This window comes from Aphis gossypii, unplaced genomic scaffold (assembly GCF_020184175.1).
Source record: "Aphis gossypii isolate Hap1 unplaced genomic scaffold, ASM2018417v2 Contig00576, whole genome shotgun sequence".
NCBI lineage: Eukaryota > Metazoa > Arthropoda > Insecta > Hemiptera > Aphididae > Aphis > Aphis gossypii.
Window position 1 is genome coordinate 47,120 of NW_026083171.1, and position 8,347 is coordinate 55,466.

The 8,347-nt window shown below is 30.2% G+C and overlaps 1 pseudogene; it reads right to left on the bottom strand.

Annotated features, from left to right (window-relative positions):
• Positions 1–364: 364 nt before the first annotated feature.
• Positions 365–7,573, bottom strand: LOC126554679 (uncharacterized; annotated as a pseudogene).
• Between the last annotated feature and the right edge of the window lie 774 nt (positions 7,574–8,347).

Genomic DNA, 8,347 nt, shown 5'->3' on the forward strand with positions numbered 1-8,347 from the left:
TCATTACATATATATATATATATGATAAGCTACGAAGACTTCAGCTCTAATATTTAATAATTTGGGGGTTTTTGAAAATGTTTGCTCCCCATTTTTTGGCTACCAGCCCACCAAGATTTTTTCAGTAGCTCGCCGGTTCAATCTAGGCCCACTATAGGACATAATTTGGTTAAATTTCAAAACTAGCTTTAGACAACATTGAGTAATCAACAATAAACGAATTAGGAGCTGTAAAAATTAATAATAATAATCATAATATATGTATATTATTTTTATTAGAATAAATTATAAGTAAATTTAAAAAAAAAAAACTTTATAACTGTAAGTATCTTAAGAACAATTAATAATTTTAAAATAAAACTTCTTAGGAATTAGCCTCTTTTCTTTTCATCCTTTCTTTTAAATGGCGCAACCAACTACTAGTTGTTTTAATAACAATATCATCCATAGGTATAGTTATTGGGACATTTCTTTCTTCCAGTTTCTGTGAAATTATTTTATGAATATTATATTATTATATACTGTTATATTTTAATGTCAACACAAAATGGTAACACTGTATTAGTAAAATTGTGTTGATAACGTTTTTTTCATATTTGTCATTTTTTCCGTATTATTCATGATATATAATAAAAATGTGATTTGTAAGAGTAGTGTTTTTTATCCTAGTAAATCTAAATTGTTATATAAGATACAACAAATTTGGCAACGAAGATGGTGAAGATGGTAAATCCGCAGATTCGGAAACAAATGCGTCAAACATTGTATCTGGTAATAACTTGGGAAATAACATGGCGGCATATGTTAGACTTAACCACATGTCATTTGATCACCGTTCTGGTGAATGGAAAACTTTTAAATTAAAGTTAACAAATAGTTTCATTGCTGGTGATGTTTCAAGTGACCTCAAAATGAAAGCCATTTTAATAACTGTGCTAAGTGACGAAACGTTATCCTTACTCGCAAGTTTATGTGTGCCTTTGGACATTGAAACAAAATCTTTCAATAATCTAATCAAATTATTAGATGCACATTTCACGCCTGTAAAATCGTATTTTTCTGCCAGATATGAATTTTATAGAGCGGAAAAAAATCCTATGGAAACGGTTGCAGAATGGGCTGCTCGAGTACGCACCTTATCCATACCTTATGGTTTTGGTACTGAACTAAATATTGTTTTAAGAGACATTTTCACCCTTGGTCTTGATAAATAATTTAAAGAACTATTATTTGAAGAAGATGCCACAAACAAAATTGTCACTATGAACAAAATGATGGACATTGCTCTTGCTAAGGAAATGGCCAGTAAAAACGCTGCAAAAAATAATCAAGAACCAAATGAAGTAAACTTTATAAAAGGAAATAAATTTACCCACGTGAAATCCACCAAGAAGACAATCAATAAACAATATTCAAAAAATTCAAAGAAGGATCAAGCTGGCGAAACTCACAAACAGAAATGTCAAGTATGCGGTCGTCAAAACCATAAATTAAACGATTGTAAGTACAAAGGTTATACATGCAATTTATGCCATTTAGTGAGACATTCAGCTCCTATGTGTAAAAATAAAAATAAATTTAATCAAAAAAATATAACTTACAATACTCATTATTTAGAAAATAAAAGTAATAGTTCTGATGACGATGACATTTTTTTGGAAGTATCAGACAATTTCAAATTAATTTCTGAACCTAATGAAACAGTAGAACCTTTAGAATTAAATGTACAACTAAATGACATAAACATTAAATTTCAAATTGATACAGGTAGTTGCATTCTCTTGTAAGTGAAAGTTGTTATTTAGAAAATTTTAGTCACATTAAATTAAATGAAAATGATATTATTTTAAAAGATTATATTGGCAAGCATTTTAAACCTTTAGGAAAACTTAATTTAAACTTTGAATGTAATTCCAATAAAGGCCAAATTGATTTGTATGTTATTAAAAATGGAGGACCTCCACTTATTGGTAGGAATGATTTTCAAAAACTAAACCTGTCTATAACTCAAGATGTTAATGATGTTAATTTGTTATATACTAACGATGAACCTAAAGATATAAAATCATTATGTCAAACGTACTCTAAGGTCTTTGAAAAAGGTTTAGGCACTTTCTCAAAATATAAAATTACTCTTTTTGTAGACCAAAATTGTACACCAAAATTTTTTAAACCCAGATTTGTACCCTTTGCGTTAAAAAACAAAGTTGAAATTGAAATAAATAGATTAGTTAAGAATGGTATTTTAATTCCAGTTGAACATTCTAAATGGGCAACACCTGTTGTTCCAGTTCTTAAACCAGATAATACAGTCAGATTATGTGGGGATTTTAGTGTAACTTTGAACCCTGTCTTACAAGGAACACAATACCCTTTACCAAAATTGATTATTTATTCGCAAAAAATACTAATGGTGTTTATTTTAGCAAAATTGATCTCAAAGATGCATATGCACAGTTAATTTTATCTGAAGAGTCTAGAAACCTAGTTGTAATAAATACACATTTAGGGTTATACGCTTTCACTAGGCTACCATATGGCATTAATTGTGCTGCTAGCATATTTCAACGAGTCTTAGAACAAACTATTGGGGACATGGATGGTGTCACAGTTTTTCAAGATGATACATCTATATCTGGTAAAACTAGACCAGAACATAATAGTAGATTAGAGTCTGTGTTAAACAAACTTAAAAATTCTGGTTTAAAAGTTAAAGTTGAAAAGTGTAAATTTCTTAAAAATTCCATTAAATATTTGCCATTTGAGTCATATTTTGGATAGAAACGGTATACATAGATAGCACTGAGGAACATATTAAAACCATTAAAAATGTTAGGGTACCTACTTCTTTATCGGAGTTAAAAAGTTTTTTAGGTATGGTTACTTATTATATCAAATATATACCCAATTCAGCTGAATTTTTAGAACCACTGTATAAACTGACTAGAAAGGAAGAGGATTTTATTTGGTCTAATAAATGTAATAATGCTTTCAATAAAATAAAAAAACTGCTTATTTCTAACAGAGTTTTAGCTAATTTTGATTCTAAATTACCATTAAAATTAACTGTAGATGCACCTAGCATTGCAGTTGGTGCTATTTTATCACATGTCTACAATGACAATACAGAAAGACCAATAGCATTTGCATCACACCTATTAACAAAAGCTGAGCAAAAATATCCAAAGTTAGAAAGAGAAGGGCTAACAATTATTTTTGGAGTTAAAAAATTTCATGATTATCTATTAGGAAAACATTTTACTTTAGCAACTGATAATATACCCATAGCACACATTTTAAATCCAAATAAGGGCATTCCCACTATTGCTGCAAATCGTTTACAGCGTTGGGCTTATATTTTGATGGCTTACAAATTTAATATTAAATAGGTTTCCACTCATAATAATCCAGCTGATTATTTATCTAGATTATTTTAGAGTTTTTTATAAATGATGAATCAAATTGGATTTTAGACTGGTTCATAATTAAAAAAGCGACTAGGTCTGATCCTATCATTTCAAAAACCATTGATTATGTTTCTAATGATAATTGGCAAAATGATTCTAATAAAGATCCAAATATAATACCTTATTTTAAAAGAAAAAATGAGTTAACTATAGAACAAAACGTTTTAATGTGGGGTTGTAGAGTAATAATTCCTGCCAAGTTTAGAAATAAATTGTTAGATCAGTTACATGAATCACATCAGGGTATAACAAAAATGAAAAGTTTGGCTAGAGCCTATTTTTGGTGGCCTTTACTAGATGGTGAAATTGAAAAGTTAACTAGTAGTTGTGAAGTATGTTGTGAAAATAGAGCAATCCCTCCAAAAGCAATTCTAAAACCTTTTAAATGGCCAACTAAACCTTGGACGAGAATCCACATTGATTTTCTAGGGCCAGTTTTCGGTCAAGTTTTTTTTGTTTTAGTTGATGCCACATCCAAGTGGATTCAATGTTTCAAAGTAAATTCTCTTAACACTAGAACAGTCATAAAGCATTTAATTGAAGTTTTTTCTAGATTTGGTCTACCTAAATCAATTACATCTGATGGTGCTAAATGTTTTTCTAATGAAGTTTTCCATTCATTTTTAAAAATGTATGGTATCATACATATAGTTGGAGCCCCTTACCATCCGCAAAGTAATGGTGCTGCTGAAAGTGCTGTAAAAATAATTAAAAATTTTTTATTAAAAAAATTATAAAAATTCCTGTTAAATCTGATATAGATGTTGAACTGAGTAAATTTTTGTTTCAATACAGAAACACTCCTCATACTACCACAAAGGAAACTGCTACTAAGGTTCTATTAGGTAAGTCAGTAAGATTTATTTTTGATCTACTCTAACCATAAACTGACGACATAGTCCTAGGTAAATAAATTACTCAAATAAAAAATAGTGGAAGGAGAGATGTTACCTTTGGTACAAATGAAAAAGTGTTAGTAAGGGATTATAGATCTCCAAGTTCCAAGTGGAAAACAGTTGTAGTAACAAAAATATTAGGTACTAGAAACTATCAAGTCATCACAGATGAAAATCACATTTGGAAACGTCATGTAGATCAAATGTTAAAAATTAAACAACCCAATCATGAACAAATTTCTAATACTAACGCTGATTCAAATAATAATAATTATAAAAGTTCAATTTCTGAAACTACCTTAAATACCACCAATAACCAACAAAGACCTAAGAGAACTATTAGGAAACCTGCTTAATATTATCAATAATTTTTTTAGATAAATTGTACATTTGTTTCATTTTTGTATTGTTATTTACCAACACTTTTATAATTATATAATATTATTTAATATTCTGTATTCAATTTATCATGTTCATGTTATGTTATTATGTATATTTATATATTATAATATATACATGTTTTATATTTTTTATTATTATTATGTTATTATAAGTTTTCATTTATAATATAAAATATTAAATTTTCATATTATATTCATTTTTATTTTTAGTGGTGATGTGTTATATTTTAATGTCAACACAAAATGGTAACACTGTATTAGTAAAATTGTGTTGATAACGTTTTTTTCATATTTGTTATTTTTTCCGTATTATTCATGATATATAATAAAAATGTGATTTGTAAGAGTAGTGTTTTTTATCCTAGTAAATCTAAATTGTTGTATAAGATACAACAATATACAATTTAACTATTTATAATAAATAATAATTATTACTCACCACAAATAACACGAAATAATTTTAATGTTTTTATTGACAGTTTAGGTTCATTTTCAAAACATTTATTTATTTTACCGGTGTTGCATGCCAGTATCAGATTTGAATCCAAATGATTAATTTGAATGAAAGTTAAACTTAATAACGTAATATGTTTTATTGCATACAAACAAAATACATGTAACAAATTAAATAAGTGGCTGAGTGACGTGAAAGTGCTCAGTTGTTGATAGCTTTGGTACATCTGCCGTTGCTGGTCTTCGGGCTCCCTTATATATTGTGGTGCGTCTCTTGTTTACGTCGTGTTGTCGCCTTCTGGGCGAAACCAGGTGTCCTTGTTGTTGTTGTTGCAAATTCGGACACGAATTTGAGAATGTGCAATAACATCTCAAATGCATCATTAGTGTTCTGTAATTATTGGTGCGCTTACTATCCCGACACGTGTCATGGTCATAGTAGCATCCGCATTACCCTTGACACGAGGCATGGTCATACTAACTTAGCCTTGTAATCTCGTAGATATCTTATAGATATCTCGTAGCCCATAACACCGGTTATTGTGATATTTGTTCCTAAAGAATTTGTAAATAAATTGTCCAGACAGGTTTTTACAAAAGTACCAATATCTGATCCTCCGTACATCGAAATAATTTTTGACTGCAATTAACACAAATTAAATATATTTATACAATAAAATTCAGTAAGTAAATATTAGTTTAAAGTTATCTTACCAAATATTGGTAAAATGAATCATCATTAAGAAGGCCTTCAATATAATCAAGATCGTCATTGTCTTTTAATGGAAATTGTTTGTAATGGATAGAATGTTCATTTTCAAGTGACTTATCAGGGCAATTATTACCATTGACTGCTAATACAAGTTGGCTGCCATGAGCATCATATTTGATGCTCAGCCGTTTTTCTTCCATTGCCACACAATAATACCAGTTTTTCATCCATGTTGCCATGACATTTTTTTTTGATAAACTTATGATATATTTGTACTTTCTGGCATACAATTGATAGTAGAATCTAACTATGATAACAGTTTGTGGATTTAAAGTGAGATCCAAATATGATGCTCATGGCCCATAGTGTCGAATTTATAATATTTTTTTTTAATGAGCATCAAGATATGGGCTTACTCTTATCATGGAAAATATCGAAACTAATAATAGAACTCTACCGAACATAAATAATATAATAGATTATTCTGTGATAATATTATGAACACATACTTTTTTTTCGTGTTTCAAATAGTTTCAATGAAGTTTATTGCGGTGTAGTCATGATATTATAATATTTTTTTGTAAATTTATATCGAATAATACTCTTGAATTATGAACCCTGATGAAATAAATGAAGTTCTCGACTACTCAGATGATGATAATTTTGGTTCTGACGATGGTTTTTCGGGTTTTGATGACACTGATGATGATCCTGATTTTCGAATCGATTTGGTAAGTAATTTTTATAAACAATTTTTTTTATTTAAAATTTTTATACTTTATAAAGATGTGTTTGTTGCTATCGTTATAAATTCTTGTGTTGATAATTAGGATGATTCTACACACTCAGTCAACAACTCTGGTAGTGATTTTGAATCAAATTTCAACTTATTAGATTCAAATGAAGAAACACCTCAACTTCCTGCTTCATCAACACCAGTTTTTCAAGGATCAAATATAAGAGTTACATCTACGGTTCACGATTATGGCAACAATATAATATGGAGTGATATTATGCAAAGTAATAATTTAGTATATAATCCAACAGGTCAAGTTGTTGGTATAAATCCTGACCTTATTGAATGTTTAACTAATGGCAGTCCTTATGATTTTTATTCTTTATTTGTTGATGATACTTTAATTGATATGCTGGTTTTAGAAACAAACAGGTAAGCTTCTCAAATAATTAGTACTCCTCATAAGTCAAAATCTCGTTTAACTCGCTGGGAAAATGTTACAAAAAAAGAGATGCTGACTTTCCTTGGTATTTGCATGTGGATGGGTTTAACGACATTTCCTTCTATTGCAAGTTATTGGTCAAAAAAAAAAAATGTATCGATCCAGTATTCCTCAATACATGTGTAGGAATAGATTTGAGCTACTCCTCATGTGATTGTTGTCTGATGTTATTTACAAAATTATCATAGTTGTCTACATCATTGGCATCCATGACAACAATACTAGCTGATAAATCATCATATTCATATCTTATTTCACTATTTATATTACCCAGGATGTCTTCAATATGTTGAGTAGTTATATGTTCAATTTCCTCAGTGTCATTGTCATTTTGTACATTTAGTACATCAACATTTCCCCCAGGGGAGCACTATCTAGTGCGACGGGTTTTGCGAATCCAGGGCTCTGAACTGTACTGACTTTAATTAGTTGGTACTGTTCTCCCTACTCTAACCTTAATTGGTTGGAGTAGTCTGGTCATCCAGTTAGTGGGTTTAGCGCAGGGCTAACAACCCTGCCTTAGAAAACAATATTGTTCAGGATCTATCAATAAACTTGCCTCGGAACCGTGGAGCTTTGGAAAATAAGACAGGAAAATGGAAAAATGGCTTATCTTTTGGAACATGGAACATCCGCACACTTTTTAAACCTGGAGCAGTACAATGCTTAGTTGAGGAGACGGAGAGGTATGGGCTAGGAGTGGTGGCCCTACAAGAGATAAGGTGGAACGATAACGGAACTCTAGATATTCAAGACACAACGATCTTTTATGGCGAATGTAATAAACATCGTCAATTTGGAACAGGCTTTGCAGTACATAAATACTTAGTACCATCAGTAAGGGAATTCAAAAGCATTAACCCAAGGATATCAGTACTAACATTAAAAGCACATTATTTCGATATTACATTCGTGAATGGGCATGCACCCACAGAAGAAAAAACACAAGAGGAGAAGGACAAATTCTACCATAATTTGGAACACACGCTAAATGAAATCCTACGAAGTAGAATTAGGATAGTCCTAGGAGACTTTAATGCCAAGTTAAGGAAGGAGAACATATTTAGATCAACGATTGGTAACCACAGCCTTCACGATATAACTAGTGAAAATGGACTCAGACTTATAGACTTTGCATGTGGTGGGGGACTTATTGTGAAGAGCACAATGTTTCCACATA